A 19,942-nucleotide genomic window follows, 5' to 3' on the forward strand; every position below is an offset into this window, starting at 1 on the left:
TAATCCCGTCCACACATAAAGGCAGAAATGAAGGAAAACGCTGCTATGAACATGCCAAAGCAGCAGGTGGCGCTAGATTCCTAACCGTGCAGAAATGTTGGCCAATCAGAAGTCTAGAAGCCTCGGTGGGAAAAAGTAAACAAAGCTGGGGCATAGAAGCAGAACCGAGTCGTATGTGTGGAGGGACAGTAACTGTGTGTATATGTAAGCATGTAAACACTGCAGAGAGTAGAATTAACAGTAACAGTATTGTAGAAATTCATTTCACCGAAACAATAACGTGGCGCACAGTGTGACGCATGCTCCAGTTTATTGTATTTCCAGACTTGCTTTCGGCACAATTTACAGTGCGCGCTACTCTGTTTTTTGTCAGACTTGAAATAGCCGAAATACCTTCACACTACGGAACTTCTATGGCTCTTCCGTTCGACAATCTCTCCGGCGTTGGAACCATCATCTGTTTTCTCTTCGGTCACGCTCGGTTGATTTTTCTAGTCGGCACACTCATTTCCTCCATTATGCGCTGGCTCCATTACCCGCTGGCTGCTTCCCAAACAAACACACGTGCGGCTTGGCACTTGTGCTGTACGTAACAAGTCACGCGACGTGACGCTGCGGCTGTGATTGGTTCAGCTCTGCGCTACTGAATTTGGATCGGCTGACCTTTTTTTTTTTTTTTTTTTTTTTTTTTTTTAAGAGGACAAGAGCGGCGAGGTCTATCGCGATAGCTTAATTTCTCTATCGAGTAAAAGTTATATCGCGATACATATCGTTATCGTTCTATCGCCCAGCTCTAGATGCAGCTTTTACAAATTTTTTTTAATCTTGTTATTTAACCAAGACTGGTGTGCTGCTAAGGTTGAATTACAGATTGCATCTTATATGTGTAATTATTATGACTGCCTGACATGTTATGTACAGCTGTATAAAGTGTCATATGTGCAACAGTATATTTAATCTGTAAGTAAACATCTTAAATAAAGGCGCCTAAGAAAGCAAAGTCAATTTCAGTAAAAGCTTCAAATTTAGATGCATCACATTATGTTGTATTCAGCAGTAAGTGCATGGAACATGCCAGCAGTAAGAAACTGCAGATCACACATTATTCGGACTAGCGACGGTCCAATTTGCTAATGTTTGCTAAAGCTTAACAAAGATTACTTAATTTAATCTTTCATTTTCATCTAATTTAGTTTTGCTTAGTTAGTTTCCAAACCAACAAGCCCTAATTATCTTTAGTGGGAGAAGAAACACTAAGTTCATAATTCTAAGAAATGGAAAACACAAAATGCTCTGCTGCAACTTGAAGTCCTACAGATGTGATAATAATTAATGGTGCCCGCTGGAGTTTTGCAAGCAACAAAAGTTATCATTAAGACGCATCTTGACACACAATACCATCTGGAAAGCATCTAACTGGCAACGGCTTCATTTTTCGGCATGGCAATGCTGTAACTCACTGCCAGTGCAGTAAAAGCATACCTGGACAGAAAAACACATAATGGAAGACTATCAGTCATGGACTGGCTTCCCCAGAGCCCGGACCTCAGCATCATCTTGACAGAGAATGTAACAAAGAGCTTTGTATTTCCTTCCAAGAGAGTTCAGGCTGTGTAAAGTTAGAATTGTACAAAGTAGTTTTTGCCTTTTATACTGTATTTTCATGTATGTTTGCACATTTAAATGAATCTTTGCACCTGTTTCTCATTTTCATAGAAAAATATAAAGCAACGAGGACTTGTTAAAGACTTTTTCACCATATTCTACTCTGTTTGGTTGATGTGAGGATGCTTCTTGGGTCGAGCAGGCAGGAAGCAGGACATTTGGCACCTGCTCGCTCACTGTGAATTTTCCAGACCGTTACACTTTTTACTAGCGAGCTGGCAGGTTAAAGACTGTTTAATCTTCAATCTGAATTGGACATTTACATTCCTGCTTGCAGCTCCACTACGTTGAGAAGAGTTCACAGCTAAAGGGCATGTGTGAGAACAGCTTTAGTGATTAAGCTTATCAGACACAATTTAAAAACAACCAAAAAGATGTTACAGAGTATTTTTAAACCTGAAACTGGACACTTAATCTAAGCATATTAAAATCAGTCATACAGACCTGCACAAAAAAATAAATACAGGGAGTGCAGAATTATTAGGCAAGTTGTATTTTTGAGGAATAATTTTATTATTGAACAACAACCATGTTCTCAATGAACCCAAAAAACTCATTAATATCAAAGCTGAATGTTTTTGGAAGTCGTTTTTAGTTTGTTTTTAGTTTTAGCTATTTTAGGGGGATATCTGTGTGTGCAGGTGACTATTACTGTGCATAATTATTAGGCAACTTAACAAAAAACAAATATATACCCATTTCAATTATTTATTTTTACCAGTGAAACCAATATAACATCTCCACATTCACAAATATACATTTCTGACATTCAAAAACAAAACAAAAACAAATCAGCGACCAATATAGCCACCTTTCTTTGCAAGGACACTCAAAAGCCTGCCATCCATGGATTCTGTCAGTGTTTTGATCTGTTCACCATCAACATTGCGTGCAGCAGCAACCACAGCCTCCCAGACACTGTTCAGAGAGGTGTACTGTTTTCCCTCCTTGTAAATCTCACATTTGATGATGGACCACAGGTTCTCAATGGGGTTCAGATCAGGTGAACAAGGTGGCCATGTCATTAGTTTTTCTTCTTTTATACCCTTTCTTGCCAGCCACGCTGTGGAGTACTTGGACGCGTGTGTGATGGAGCATTGTCCTGCATGAAAATCATGTTTTTCTTGAAGGATGCAGACTTCTTCCTGTACCACTGCTTGAAGAAGGTGTCTTCCAGAAACTGGCAGTAGGACTGGGAGTTGAGCTTGACTCCATCCTCAACCCGAAAAGGCCCCACAAGCTCATCTTTGATGATACCAGCCCAAACCAGTACTCCACCTCCACCTTGCTGGCGTCTGAGTCGGACTGGAGCTCTCTGCCCTTTACCAATCCAGCCACGGGCCCATCCATCTGGCCCATCAAGACTCACTCTCATTTCATCAGTCCATAAAATCTTAGAAAAACCAGTCTTGAGATATTTCTTGGCCCAGTCTTGACGTTTCAGCTTGTGTGTCTTGTTCAGTGGTGGTCGTCTTTCAGCCTTTCTTACCTTGGCCATGTCTCTGAGTATTGCACACCTTGTGCTTTTGGGCACTCCAGTGATGTTGCAGCTCTGAAATATGGCCAAACTGGTGGCAAGTGGCATCTTGGCAGCTGCACGCTTGACTTTTCTCAGTTCATGGGCAGTTATTTTGCGCCTTGGATTTTCCACACGCTTCTTGCGACCCTGTTGACTATTTTGAATGAAACGCTTGATTGTTCGATGATCACGCTTCAGAAGCTTTGCAATTTTGAGACTGCTGCATCCCTCTGCAAGATATCTCACTATTTTTGACTTTTCTGAGCCTGTCAAGTCCTTCTTTTGACCCATTTTGCCAAAGGAAAGGACGTTGCCTAATAATTATGCACACCTGATATAGGGTGTTGATGTCATTAGACCACACCCTTTCTCATTACAGAGATGCACATCACCTAATATGCTTAATTGGTAGTAGGCTTTCGAGCCTATACAGCTTGGAGTAAGACAACATGCATGAAGAGGATGATGTGGACAAAATACTCATTTGCCTAATAATTCTGCACTCCCTGTAAATAAATAAATGTGAAGATGAAGCAGTGCTATGTTCCAGCTTTATTGTATGATGTCATCAAACTGTTCATAATCTGGAGTGCTGCTGTTATTGGCTGGGAATTGCGGCCGTCTCTGAGAAATACCTTACAATTACTTGAGCTGAGCAGTGCTCAGAAGATTAGCAGCTGCCATCATCCATTTAGCCATCATCGTTACTTTGGACTTGTCATATTAAATGGTATTGAGAATCATGGAAGTTCAGTAGTACTGACTACTAAACTTCTGATATTGTGACATCCTTTCATATACATTTTCAAATTCTTCTTCAAACATGCACATCATAAAAAAACAACAGGATCCACTTGTTGAAGCACTGTTACATAACCCCCACTAGGGGTGATAAAAAACACTTCCTTCTACTGTTTTCCAGAAGTATAGCTGTATGGTGCACTAAATGAACTAGAAGTATTTGAAATAGTAATTACACAAAATGATACCATTAAGAGTAAATAACATTTATTTCTGTATAATATTGGAATATTATTTCCTCACTGTGTTTGTTTTGTAGGCTGCTCCACAGCAAAGCATGTGTGTACAAGAAATATCAGTATAATAAACACAAACGAAAAGTATAATATTAAGATGGCTTGTTTATGTGCACCACATGCACTTGTGATTAAACAGCACTGATGCGCATGTTGAGCAAATGTTGTCTTGAACCTTTGTGTCACGATGTGAAATTTGCATAAATGTAAATCTCCGCCTCTATTATCACTCCCCCTCACTATCCCCATCCACCTAACCATCTGCAGGCACAAACATCCAAACTCTCTCCACACACACACACACACACACACACACACACACACACACACACACACACACACACACACACACACACACACACACACACACACACACACACACACACACACACTAGCTTCCTGGTAATTATTAGTTTAAAGAAAAAAAAAGTGACATCATTTCCCCTGCTGCAGAAATACACAATACTGAGAGAAAATGGAGAAAAGTAGGAGAAGAGAACGAGACGAAGCTTCGCCACATATAACTGTGTGTGTTAAACTGCTAGCTTAGTACTCTCACTTCACATTCGCCTGTACCTGAGAGTGTTTGTATGTGCGTTCAAGTTTGTGTTGTGTCTTTATGTGGTTAATGAGCATCATACAGTAGAATAACTAGCCTGCCTTGGCCTCAGTTAGGGGAGATGGAGACGGCTTTATCCAGTACCGCCAGTGGAGATTAAATTGGATTTGGCTAAAAGCAGCCTTGTCACCACAGTTCTGGAGTGCTTGTGTGGCAGAGGGAGTTCTTGGCAATAGTTGAGACTCTAAATTTGACAAACAAATGAATGTGAAAAAAACTCCCAACAGCTGGGGCTCGTTGTCACTGTGGGCTTAATGTCCTCAGACCAACCCCTGAGGAACACTAACCATATCCTGCTAGTTTTCTGGCTCCGTAATCACCTTCTCAGAATGAGAGATCCAAAAAGAGAAAAACAGCACAGAGTGAGAAACAGGAGGAGAGAAACATATGCAATATGCATGGAGTAACAATTTCATGAAATAACTGTTTTGTTATCACAAAATACTCATTATATATTCTGTGCTAGCACCACTGGAAATACACTTTCTGTTGCTTTTAAAAGGACTGTTGGGGAAGAAAAGGCAATTTCAGCTGTGTGATAACACTGCACAATGCCAACATCAAAAGCTTAGTGATAACGCACAAATAAGTTCACAATTGCCATATCTGCCAAAAACAATGGCTTTTCAAAAGAAGATTTGTAAAACTGCTTAAATACTCTACAGCCAACACTTACTGTTAAATAATACAGTCTAACATGCTTTCAGCAGACTCCATTAAAACCGCATGTTAATGGAATCAGTTTGACCGGAGCCTTTTCACACAAGATGCAAGACCTCTATACACGTGCTAAACCGAAGAACAGTACAACATCAAGTATAGATGTCTGCTGAAAACAACTACAGTATCAAGTTCAACATTTGTACTGCTCAAGAGTCACCATGGTGAACAGTGTATATTGTGTACCGGGGTGTAAATCGATAAAATGTATTTTCTGTCTAAGACAGTGAATATACAAGTGTATAAAGGTCATACAGTTAGCAAACTGACTCAGTTACATAACATACACAGCATGAAAAAGGGTTACTAGCAGTATATTTAGTAGAAAAACCCTCATGTGGATTAAACCAAATACATTTGTATTTAAATATATGAGAATGTACATATATGAGTTTAACTCTAAAGCTATAAGAGTGTGTGCTTTTGTGTTTCCCACTTCAAAATGTTCATTGCCTCACCAAACAATTTGCTTTAGCTCCAAAAGACTATAAAGCAACACTTTCTGGCTATTTGCACTCTACAGACAGTACTGACATGTGAAAATGCAGTATTAGCATTCATTGGGTTCTGTGCTTCAAGCCACCTGGCAAATATTTAGTCAAATATTCACTCTAACATCTTTTAGCAGCCAAATGTTCCACTTTGTACCCCAACTAGTTGCTTAATTCAGCTTTTTGATGTTTTATGTGAATAAGCAGTGTACAATGAGCTTTATCAGTGTTTTTCTTCTTCTTTTGTTTTGTGAACAGCTGTGGGCTGCCTTTGGAAACCAGCAGGCTAATAAGAACGGTGAAGCTGTGGGTAAAAGTATCTGACAGTGTCAAATACAGAGTGGTTTCTGATTGGAAGGGACTACTCTTACTTTACATACAAAAATGTGAATTATTGGTTTTAAATATTGATTAGTGCAGTTTTAAGATTGTCAGGTTAATAATTTATAACTAAGAAAGTGTTCGAATAAGAATTCTACATTGAATAGTTATGCAAATAGAGCTTTCCAAATACAAGAAGGTGATACTGAATTATACAGCACATCCATTATTAAATTTGGACTTGGTTCAAATTCTCTCAGGTGATGCACAACAGTGCCACTGGTTATATCAGAATAAATTCTGTGGGTTTTACTTTTGAGAGTAAGTAAACATGGGCCATTGCCAAAGGCAACACATATTTAATTCTATTATTTTCTGTGCATCTCCCGTGCCTTTTGAAACTGCAAGTTTACATTGCACCCAGGCCTGGCTGCTGGATAATTGAGAAGCAACTCATCCATGGGGTCATCCATGTGTATAAGGTCTTGAAATGGTTTGCCAGCAGCACATGCATACTATTACATCAGAGGTTGTCAGAGCGTATTGATTACACACTGTAATGCACTCGCATGGAGTCTTCATCCTCCACTCTTATTGTAAATGAGACTCTGTATAGATCTGGCTTCACACTATTGGCGCAGATCATCTATCCCAGTGTGTACTGCGGGGCAAAAAACAAACACAATCTTTCGGTGCAAAGTTTGCAGCACCACAGAAAACACGTTTGTCCAGTTCAGCGGAAAAAGAAGACAGTCGTTATTAAACTGAATAGAGATGTTAAGTGGTCTTTTTTTGGCACAAGAGAACAAAGTGAGCTAGATACGCGAGTTGAGACATCTCATTAAAACGACTGAGAGGTCCGTTTGTCCGTGGACATGGATCATTACAGGAACACAAAACACACAGCTTTAGCCCTCAGAGATTTTGTTTGGAGTTAGGCAACACATACATAAAAAAACACACACACACACTAAAACACATATGCAACCACACACTGAGTCACGTATACACACATCTTGTTACTCTAAAATTAGGCCAGTGTGAAGCTGCCAAAGCCCTGCTGAGATGGGAAGAGAGAGAAAAGAGATGACGATGAAGGGTGAAGGTAGGGAGATTTAGAGGACAGATTTGTCTTTGCTCCCATATTACAGCACTTCACAGCAGGGGTTATGGAGCTTGACTGCATACAGCTGCAGCCATTATGTTTGTGCAAGCTTTATGCCATGCGAGCCATCTTCAGGAAGTGACATAAATGAGGCTGGTAACATCTGATGTTTGACTTTGAAGGGATTAGTATTCGAATTTTGGTTTTTACTCTAAGCCAAACATTTGAGGCTAACACTGTTAGACTGTTATTAAATAATTTTTTTTAAATAATTCCCAATCCTTTTGATAGTTATAAATATATTTTTTTCAGTTCCTCATCCCTCTGCAAATATGATGTTACAATTCCCGTTTCCATTTGTTTTACGTGTCATGTTCAATGTACATCACCAAAATTTGTATCCATGGCAGAATTTTTGCTCAACTCTAAATTAAAGCTAACGTTTTTGATGCCGGAGTGTGTGAACCCTAAGCCAAGTACAGAAAATTTTAAGGCAATACTTACCAAACAAGCAGCTGATGAATTTTCATAAAATGTTCTTGAAAAGATGGGGAGGAAATGTTACGTCTTCCTAAGTGAAAAAAATGCTTGTTTTCCTGCATGAGCAGTGATTAAAGGTGCTGTTAGCACTGTTTTGCCACTGTGCTGAAGAAGGGGTTGAATGATTTGAAACAAACTTGGATTGGATTAACATGAATGTGCATAACCATGTAGGGCCAAATTCAAACGAGACAGACTCATACATTACCTGCAACATTTTGCAGTGAAAGCAGAAAAGATAGGGCAGGTCTAAAAACCCCTGTTCTATCATCTGATCTAATGGCTTTGTCACCTTAAGATGCTGGCATGTGTTATAGGGCCATTAAAATGGACACGACTTGAGTTCAGTGAACACGTCCTTGCCTCGTGAATGCCGGAACAGGTTTACAAGGAATAAACTTATAGGCCTTGACAAGTACATGCTGGTAAATTTAAAATCTCATTAATGAAAGACGTCCACAGTTAAGCAGCACCTGCTAGCTCACATTATTATTAGAGAAAGTGAGATATGAAACTATATTTTGTGACCAACAGTGCTGCAAATACAAATAAAAAACTAACCCACACAGCATTAAAACATAACAGCCAGAGTATTACGGTTAAGTAAGCCTTTGTAGGCTTTTCCTATCCCATTTTACTATTCTCTCCATTCACGGTGCCACATTGGCAAAGTGGGCCTGTTGTGGCAGTTTGATTTCCCTAAACTACACTAATCGGACATCTGTAGGGAAGGATAAAGCCCAGATTGGCTGTAACAGTGGAGCAGTTATCTGTTGATAGGACTAACTCTGGCCAACACTCACACGATTGGCTGACGCAAGGCAGCAGCTCTTTTTTGTGGTTGGCTAGTAGTAAGCCAGCAACAGCTCACTGAGAAAAGGAGATCTGGCAACCCTCTGAAGATTGGGTGCAGCCCGCCAAGAAACTGTCTGATGATTGGCTGTGATGGCTCCAGAGCGAACTGATTGTCCTATCAATGCCCACAGTGCAGACTGGCTGACAGTGCTTCCTGCTGGCTGGCATTGCAATATGCAGCTATCCATAACACCTCCAGGGGGCATATGTCCATGTCTTTGAGTGTAAAGTGGGTTTGTGTGTGTGTGTGTGTATTTGCAATTGTATATCATCCATAACTTTTTCATTGGGGAGGTGTGCAGCTAAGCTCTGCCAGCAGGCTCTAACACCTCATTATTCTAAGCCAGGCAGGAAATGGGTTTTAGAGATCTCTCACTGAGCAATGCTCTTGGAAATATGGGCTACACGTCTTCCAATATCAGCGGCATAGACTGGGGAAATGCCTCTTGAGTTCAAGTTAGCTATACTACAAAAATCCACCAACTGACTAGGCACGCAGTACAATATCACAAAACACAAACTGTTACGGTCTTGTGCTAATTAATTTGGTTCTGAGAGTTTTTGAGTTTTAATGAATATGAATTTTTCCACTGAGTCTTGTTAACTGAAGGGTGCTTATTTCATGTGATGTTAAATACAGCTTGGTGAAATGATGGAGATGAAAAATAGCAGTGCCTAAAGCCTCATTAGGGGATTTTCTACATTTGGTGGAAAAACTTAAGCTAGCGTGCATGCACTGACTGGGGCATTTACGGAGTTAAAGGAGGAGAGAGAAGAACTGGATGTTAACCAAAAACAAAAACTAGTACTCCTATTTCAGTGTACATTAGCATGTATACTGAACTGAAAAAAGTCAGCCTAATTTCACACTATATGCAGGTGTAATACTAGAATAATTTAGTTTGAAGCAGTAAAAACTCACGACTGGCCAACCCACTTCATTCAGTCCCACATGTGTACTGTAGCAGAAGATCTTTCAAATGCAGCTTTTCATCTTGTACCTCATTCATACCTATAATACCTTGCCTACCATCACAACCTCATGAGCTTACATGGCAAGTTTTACCAAAGTAACCTACCAAGAAGTTTAACAAATCTCCTAATATCTTGACTTGAGATATAATACACCTGCACTGTGTAATTTGATGCACTAACAGTCCATGGGTTGAACTGGGCGTAAAATGCAAATAGTAAAACAAGATCTCTTTACAAAGTTAAACATATACATATATACAGCATCTTGCAAAAGTCTAGAGCCACTCTAATTCTTTACAGTGTACTTCCAAAGAGCAAGACTTTGTTGTAATTTTTTAGAGCAATAGTTCTCCAAGTTCTGCTTTTTCACTCATTTTCACTCCAGTACTTGTACCTGTCCATTTTCAGAAAAGGTTTTTTGTTTATTGAGCCACTTAACACTAAACGATCGTGGCTCAAGAGTTAGGAGTTCACCTTGTAATCGGAAGGTTGCCGGTTCGAGCCCCGGCTTGGACAGTCTCGGTTGTTGTGTCCTTGGGCAAGACACTTCACCCGTTGCCTACTGGTGGTGGTCAGAGGGCCCGGTGGCGCCAGTGTTCGGCAGCCTTGCCTCGGTAGCCTTGCCTCTGTCAGTGGCTACAATGTAGCTTGCCATCACCAGTGTGTGAATGGGTGGATGACTGGATGTGTAAAGCGCTTTGGGGTCCTTAGGGACTAGTAAAAGCTATACAAATACAGGCCATTTACCATTTATAAACAATACCACTTAACACTAAACGAGCACAAAAAGGTACCTAGCTCAAGGGATGAATCTGCATTGTGTCTGGACATAACAATGTTGCAAATAACCAATTTCAGATTGTATCTTGTATTTTGTTACTGGCAGCCTGGTGGAGAAACATATATTTCCTTTAGCTGAATCTATGAAAAATGCAAATGATAACACAATTCAAAAGATCTAAAAAACTATTTTTAACCAATGAAGTGATTCCTAAAGAGTTATTAGCTGGAACCTTAGCATATCTTGGTGTGCTGGGCAGTGTGTCGGTACTTCACAAATGTGAGGGAACTCGGCCCACGGAGGACAAAAAAAAGTTGCAGACCTAAAAACTATCAACATCAAATGAACAGTATCTGAAAGTCATGTTCTTAAGAATTAGGGGGAAAAAACCTAATAAAAGAACTGACACTGGACCTGAGAGATTCAACTGGACAACTTTACAGCAGGACAAAAATTCTAAATACACTGTCAATTCAATAAAACCATAATTGGATAGAAAAACTCACAGTGGATTGGACTGGTGAGATAGACTGGCCTCAACAGAACCTGCACATCAACATTGTTGAAGCAGTGTGGAATCATCTTGATGGAGAACAGAACAACTTGCAGCCAACATTCCTAGAACGACTTTGAATGTCCTTCGAGAAAAATTCCTGAAGACTACTTAAAGAAATGACATGAAAGCTTGGCCATAAGATTTCAGGCGATGCTCAGGCTGGTCATGCTCCATAGTGTTAGAATTGTTTGTTAAAATTGTACTTAAAACTGTGTTTGCCCCATGGACTGTACTTACATGTGTGATTTCAATAAATCCCTATTTCCCTTTCGCTTTTTCAAAATAGAAAGAAATGCTGGGTGGCTGAAGATATTTTCACAACACTGTATATTGTATCAAGATATTTACAGCTTTAAATCATTTATTTTAGAAAGTTTACCAAAGCATGATCCTTCAAAAACAACAGAGCAGATTGGAGCACTAGTTTTATGTTTACTCAGCTCTGTAATACTCATGCAAAACAGTATATTATGTATATGACAGTGAAAGCCAAATCACACTAGCATTCATCTCAAAGCATTGTATATTGTAAGATTAGAAACCCAAAACATTATAGGAGAAAACAAAACAAACTACTAGAGATGGACCGATCCGATATTACGTATCGGTATCGGTCCGATACTGACCTAAATTACTGGATCGGATATCGGAGAAAAATAAAAAATGTAATCCGATCCATTAAATATCACGAAAGCACCTCACAAAACTTGCAACACGCCGTAACTCACCTCAGAAGTTAGCACGTTGGAGCAGTATGCATCACGTGATAGAGCGGCTGTGGCATGCGGGACCTGTGGTGGTCTGGATAGCATGTGGAGCTTCGCTAGCAACCCGGCATTTCATCTCCGACAAAGTTATCCCCGAGAGAAGTAAAGCAAGTGTGTAAGTCCATCTCTGAATGTTTGTAAAGCATTCCTGTGTTAAGCTTAACAACTAATATATGGAGCGACTGCCTCTCTCTCTCTCTTGCTGCTACTTCAATCATGAAACTGCTTAACGATCAGCTGATCGGCTTTTCTGTCGCGAGTCCGTGTCTCTAGTTTGCTTTTGGCCCACTTTGCACCAGAAAGAGGAAACCAGCGGCTGAACAACAGCAGCACGTTTAAGCTTGATAAGCTGTTGTTAGAATTTATTTAATATTACTTTCTACTCGAGGATCTTTTTCTACCTAGCTGACGCTGGTAACTGTGCAGGGGCGGATCTAGCAAAGTTTAGCCAGGGGGGCCGATAGGGCATTAACAGAGAAAAGGGGGCACAAAGACATACTTTTCTTTCTTATTCTCTAGCTTTTAATAAATAATTATCTGACACCCAAAGTTTTAATTTGATGTAAAATGAATAGAAGTCAATTACTGTATATAGTGACTATTAAGTCTAATATATATACCCTAGTAAGCTATAGTACTTTTTCCTTTGGGAAGGTACCATCTGTGCAGTCTGCAATTTTGTTGAAGAAAGATGTTGAATCTATTTAATATTTCTTGAAAAATAATTGATTTCTGTGCATTTTTTTTTCCACACTGCATCAAATTAAGGTTGATTACGTCGATTAAGCATCATGAGGTGGAGCGTGAGGGGTGGTTCCCTATTTTTTATTTATTTATTTTTGTTGTTGCTGGGAGTTGGAACCCTATTAGTTAGGTTGCTTAATATTTATGCTAAGTACTCTTTAAAATACCAGAATAGGGAGGATGGTGTAGGTTTAAGTTTATTAGATTGATCAGTATTGCTGAACTATGAAATTTTTTTTTTTGCATACAGGTATAACAGAATAGCTTTAGTGTAGTTGTTGTTTTAAACTTGAGTATGAACTTATACAAAATGCAGCAAGATATTTAAAAAACAGTTTTGTTGATTAAAAAACACTATCGGATTCATATCGGTATCGGCAGATATCCAAATTTATGATATCGGTATCGGTATCGGACATAAAAAAGTGGTATCGTGCCATCTCTACAAACTACAGGGTAACATCATCACTGCACAGCAGAAACCTACAGAACATTGTGAAGAGCTAAATCTCAACTGTTAAATTTATGAAGCATGTGTTTCTCCACACTGGGGTTGAGATGTTTTAAATTATTTCATTAATGTTCTAAAAGTTCAAAATGATGATGTATCTACACAGAAGTGCTAACAGAAAGGGTTTATCTCAGCAACTTTTGCCTGAAGGAAGGGAAATGGGATTGCAACTACTTCTCTAACATCATCAGTTCTAGGCGAGCTGGGAAAACGTGGGTGGGCAGACTGAATGAGTCACACTTTTCTCGCGCTCATAATCAGTTTTGATGTGCCCCTGAGCAAGGCACGTACCACACTATAACTGGTACCAATAAAGACAGTGATGTGTTTGTTTTCCTTCAAAAAAGTCCACAATCCCATTAAGTTTCACCAGCTGAACACATCTTGTGAATTTCATTTTAAATTTGCTACAGTATTGGCTCTTTCCATTAGACACGCACCAGACACGGTTATGTTAAAACCGCCTGACCAAAAACAAAAAAGTTCTGTCTTTTTATTTTGCTGCTACTTCTCCTTGACCTTCAAGATTATCAGTTTCAAATGTCCCTCATAAAGCACTTGACATGTCATCCATCAGACGCAGTTATTCTCTGAATGGACTGTGCAACTAGATTGTGGCTCAATCAGTCTACAATGACATCTGATTAATTTACTTTTCACATGACTCTTACAGGACTGGAAATGCACACCAATTAAGACAGTGTTCATATTCGATGTAATTGTTCCTGTTTGTCTGAATGTCAATTATTATGAACACGATGTTTACCATCACAGATTGACTCTAGTATTAGGAACAAGGAGAGGGCAAGAAAGGAGACAGAGGAAAGCAAGCAGAAAGCTACTTCTATAAAGTCTTCGGGTTGTAACCCCCCCCCCCCCCCCCCCAAAAAAAAAAAACCAAACAAACAAACAAAAAAAAAAACAAACAAAAGCAAAACATCAGCTGCATGTCAGACATGAAATTAACCAGCCAGTGAGAAAACAACTAAAGAAATGAATTAGATATTTCAACACTTGCATGCAACAATACATAATGAGAGGGTTCACAGGTAATGCTCGACATGAATGCAGTATATAAAACAGTTAATTGTTATTTTGACAACCAGTGGTATTCAGAGCAAAAGGTGAAAGGAAGAAGAGTAAGCAGGGCACCTGTGTTGGGGTCAGGGAACCGACTGTAGGAGGAGAAGCAAGAGTGAGTAAGAGCCAGCAGAGCGGGCTAACATGTTTCATTTCAGAGGGCTATTATCACGGCAGAGGACTTCCTGGCACACACTCCCACTGAACACCAGTGTAGCAAGTCTAAATGTTAAGCACACTGTTTAATAGTCTATTACATAAATTGATATTGCTCATTGACTGTTGTCCTTGGCTGCCCACATAGTGTCAGAGGAAGAGACTCAGATGTACTATAGAGCAGAGAAGGGCTAGGCTATGTCATCACTGCTGTGTGGTGTTCAGGAACAAGGTCCCAGAAGTTCTCTTACAAATACGTTGAATTTGAAGTACACATAAACAGATGCCAGAGTTTGCAGCACCATTTCTCTCTAACACACACACAGTGTAATTTTTCCCCACTGATAATAAATGTCACATTATTGTGATGTACAGCACAGGACCACATCAGTGTTGGGCTTGGATATGTCATCACTGCTGTTTGGTGTTCAGGAACAAGGTGCCAGAAGTTCTCTTTTTGTCCACTTCTTCCATTTATGACTACACCTCCCAGAAATGATGAAGTCACAGTGAAATAAAAAACATATTCGAGCTATTATGTAGGGCTGCATCCATGGACTATTACCTTTGTCAATAAAATTGAAGAAAAAAAAAAAGAAGCTCATTTTAATTTCCTCCGGTCTAAATTGGAGTTCAGAATCTGTTTTGGAATAATATAAAATGTAAATCAAGAAAACACTTTTCTTACACTGGAGAAGCGAAATCAAGAGAATTGATTCATTTTTTCTTGACTGGCAATTGATTGCTCAGTCAAATTCTATTCTGATGCTGTATATTGTACCAAAACCCATTAAAAGTTTATACAACTGCAACCCTCTCCAGGTAATGTCTTCTTTATTTGCATCAGACATTTGTTTTCTGTACAGCTGTATTTCATTCTTTTTATTTTCTCCCAAATTTAGAAAACACTAACTTGTCTCTAGTTAAGATGAAGGCTGTCTTGTGCTGTATATAAATCAGATTTATCCAACCACCTACCTCACCATTACAACAGTTTTACACCATCAATTAAAAATATGCTGATTCTAAAAAAATGTATGGTAAGAACCATTGTTTTGGTTTATGATCTAAAGTTTTCAGTTTCAGTTTGAACATTTTGCACACGAGTTTGTTATTTTACATTTTTTAATCATATACAAAAACAAAAAAATTAGCGGCAAGTAACGTAAAAAAATAAAATGTTAGAATTTTAATAAAACCTGCTGCCTGCGACACACTTCTTGGATGGGCTGTACAATGAATCACACTCCAATATGTACCTTACCTTTTGATACAAAACTTCTGAAAACACTACCGGAGGTAGAACAGTACATATAACAGAGCAGCATAAACCTACAAGTGTTTTTCTCTATCCGCACCAACTGAAGAAGCAGAAAATCAACTGATTCACAACAACACAACAATTTTAAACACACATACTTCAGCCTTTAGTTCTCAGGTGTGTAAATGGTTTAAAAACTACTACTTGAAAGCAGTGCCAGAAAACTCTTTACACTGAATGCTTATAGCACAAGTTTAGAATGAGATTATCAGTGTGGAAGCAGTGGGCAAAGCTACACAGGGCACACTAATCAGTTGTGTGCCTAAGGCAAAGCCTTTTGAACCCCTACCACTAATCTCTGTACACAGACACACCTGGACACTGGGCATATAAGCTCACCCCTGACTGGGTTTTAGCATCACTTCATTGGAAGACAAGTGAAGTCTCTCAATTGACACCTTCACCACTGGCACATCAAGACCAACATGGACCTTACAACAAGAGTTTCTCTTCTGCTGCTGCTTCTGGGCCTCATCATGACCATGTAAGGAAATACTAACTAAAAACTAAACCTGCTTGTAAATGCTGTTTTTAATAGATGTCGCATCTCCCATAACATTGGCGCCTATCGTTATCTGTAACACAACATTATAAACGACTATCTATATTTTTTTCTGTATTATTTTCACAGGCTCATGCTGGTCACAATGGTAAGTGACCAAATCTGGTTTTGCCTCGTTGTAGCTCCATATAACTAATTGTGTCACATTCTCACTTTTCTCATTGTAAAAACACGGCTGTAACCATCCTCAGGATGAACAATGGTGAGTATCCAATCATTATATTGGAGAAAAACAGCGCTTTCTTATTTTGTCAATTGCCTAAAAAGTCATTCTTTCGTGTATTTTTATAGGATCGACAGAGTTTCTGGTGGAAGGAGATATACTCCTCCTGAAAAACATGAAATGCCCAAAGAAGATAGGAATATTGTAGTTTCAGTCACATGTAAATAAATAGATTTTGTCTAAAAGTACTGCAAATTATAAACTATAACGCTTTAATTTTTCCAAGTACTACAGCAACCATGTAGTCTGTTAGAATATTCCTTATCACTAGCTAATAGTAAAGAAGCATTCACAGACTGGATGATAAGACAAATTTCACTGCCTTCTATACATTATTTTCTCTACTTTTGTTTACTGTTTACATTTTTAGCTGTTCCTCTTTGCTGGGTCGTATCGGAGAAATGCAGGTGGTGTCACTGCAGAGGTTTGGCTGCGTCCAGCATGGCATCACCCAGAGTTGCTGCATGCACTTGGTTTCTACCATGAACACACTCGAAGCGACCGCGACGAGTACATCAGAGTCAACTGGCAAAACATCATAAAAGGTAAAAATCTCAAATGATGATTAATTGAAATCGGATTCATTGCTTAATCTTTTCAATTTATTGGTGTTTCTTCTACAGATTATTACATTGACTTCTATAAGAAGGACTCTTACAATCTCAACACTAAATATGATTACTCCTCTGTCATGCACTATGGAAGGTAAGGCTCAACAAAAACACAATCTTAAGTCAAATGTATTAAATGTAAATCTCTTTCACAGAAATATATTCTAATTAATCGGGTTTTGCAATTCTTCCTAATTATAGGACTGCCTTCGGAATTACTCCACAGTCAGAAACATTAACTCCCACCCCCAAAAATTGTGATGATTTGTGAAATAACATTTTGAAGTTTCAGTTCTACCATGATGGTCATCAATTGGGGTGGGGGGGTGCACACTCAAAATTTATCTTATAAAACCTTATTTAAAAAATGATAGTGCTAATTAGTGCAAAGTAACATAAAAATAACATGTCACAATTTAACAAAAACTATGCCACCGAGAAATAAAATAAAGCTAAATATGATGCTGGAAAGAATTTACAGCTTTGGGTTTTCTGAAGGTTATTCTCCACCTAAGAAAACTGCAGATGTGTAAAAACAAAGAAAGAAAAGCAGATTTTTTTGTGGGCTCCACTAGGCTGACATCCAGCTGAATGAGATCTACCTCTTCTTGCAGTTGCAAAGCATTAGAAATAAAGCTCAACCGAATGGATGGGTCATACATCATTGAACATTACTCGTGCTGTGCTTTGACTCCAAAACTCAAATTGGATTACCTGTGCACCCACGCGGATCCTCCAAGTGGACAGGCACAGGCATGTAGCTGGCACATACACACCGAGACGCACGTGTTCAAAATGCTTCATGCAAACATTGTAAAATATACAAATACATTGAATTTGACGTACATGGAGTTCACACATAAAACAGAAGCTCGAGTTTGTAGCACTGTTTCTCTCTAACACACACACCGTGTAATTTTCCCTCACTGATAATAAATGCCACATTATTGTGATGTACAGCAGAGGACCACGTCATTTAAAGGTTGCTGTGATGGAATCTCTTCAAAAGCGCCAGTCCTGTCATGCAAAATCAGACCCTGAAACGGTTTATGGCGCCAGAAAGCTAGACAGTACCTCTTCTTTCCTGTAAACAACAGTCTGGAGGATGATGATCTATTAGTGAGGATTTAATAAATGTAAATACTCTTGCGCTAAACAATTCATTTCTGCATTCTGAGGTTTTAGAAAATAGTTTTTTTTGCTCATTGTAGTCTGATAAACAAGACCCAGACTTCATGAGATAATCACTGTTGTGCCAGAAGAGCTTGATTAATGAATACAGGAAATTATAGCGAGTAATAGAAGAAATGATATTATTTGAAACAACACATTTTAACACAACAACCAGTTACAGCCAGAATAAAATAAAAAAGCAAATGTGCATTTTATTATGAAATGGACTGATGGAATGTGTAGCACTTAAGTTATTAGTGATCAACCTCATAGGGGGTTAAAACAAAAAGGAGCTTTGTTCTGATACCAGCAGTAAAATGAGCTGCTCTTTTGGCATAAATAGGGTGTTCTGTGTGGAAGGAAAAAAACTGCATCGTAGGTGGTTACAGCAATGTAGCTCCAAACTAAAGCAATAATCATCTGATTTCTGTTTCCTCAGCAAACAGAAATCAAGTAATAATCATGGTTTTTATTTCAAAATTACACTTGATTGCCTTTACTCAAAATTCATACAATTAATCTAAGAAATAGTGATATTAGAAGATGGTATAACCAAGATTTTTCTTGAAGTGTAAATAGAAGAACCTGAACCAGCAAATAAATGCTCATCCATGCATTGTCTTAACTGCTTTCTCAATTGGGGCATGATGGCTGTCACAGGCCAAAACGTGGGGTATACTCTGGACAGATCACTTCTCACAGGGCTAACACAGAATGACAGACAACCATTCCCACTGATATTCTCAGCCATAGCCTTTTTAAATTCAATTCAACTCAATTCAACTATATTTATATTGCGCTAAATCACAAAAACATTGGCTGCTTTATATTGTAAGGTAAACAAAAATAAAGAGAAAAAAGAGAAAACCCCAACAATCACATGACCCCCTATGAGCAAGAGCACTGGTGAGAGTGGAAACAAAAAATCCCTTTTACCAGGAATAACATGGATATCTGCCATGACCGTTTGGGACAGGAATCACCAGGTGACATAACATGCATGCCTTTCAACTGTGGGAGGAACTCTTAATACCTGAGGTACCCCTGAGCAAGGTACCGTCCCTACACACTGCTCCCCGGGCGCCTGCTTAGTGGGCTGCCCACTGCTTCACAGAGTGAATGGGTCAAATGCAGAGAAAAACAAGTAATTTCCCCATGGGGATCAATAAAGTATCCATTATTATTATTATTATTATTATTATTATTATTATTTAGGCACATGTAAGTGAGAACATGTAAACTTCACACAGAAAGGCCCAGCAAAGCCAACAGATGTAAACACAGGATCGTTTTGCCGGGAGGCTGCAATGCTCAACATTGCACCACTGTGCTGCCTACAAGACAAATATATATGTTTTCATAGAGCTCAACCTCCCACGGCTGATGTTACTAAGCATTCATGTCCAGTATATCTCTCCCTCTGCAGCATAAACAATGCACTTTTTACAGTTCTATATTCCCATTAACATTAACCAATCTGTCAAAAAGCGCACATTTTAGTCAAACTGATGTGTAATTACTGTTCTTAAAACTTACGAAAACATTTATCAAATCAGGGGTGTAACTGTCATACATTTATTATTATAAATTATTCTCTGGAATATATTATT

General features: G+C 38.9%; 1 protein-coding gene across 4 annotated transcripts in view; it reads right to left on the reverse strand.

The window, feature by feature from the left end:
* Positions 1–19,942, reverse strand: part of LOC146691602 (MAM domain-containing glycosylphosphatidylinositol anchor protein 2) — a 201,098-nt gene that overhangs the window by 131,943 nt on the left and 49,213 nt on the right. The window lies entirely within an intron of this gene.

Source organism: Copadichromis virginalis, linkage group LG15 (genome assembly GCF_057382275.1).
Source record: "Copadichromis virginalis isolate Kocher_CV1m ecotype Utaka linkage group LG15, C_Virginalis_male_GT1.1, whole genome shotgun sequence".
NCBI classification, from domain to species: Eukaryota; Metazoa; Chordata; class Actinopteri; order Cichliformes; family Cichlidae; genus Copadichromis; species Copadichromis virginalis.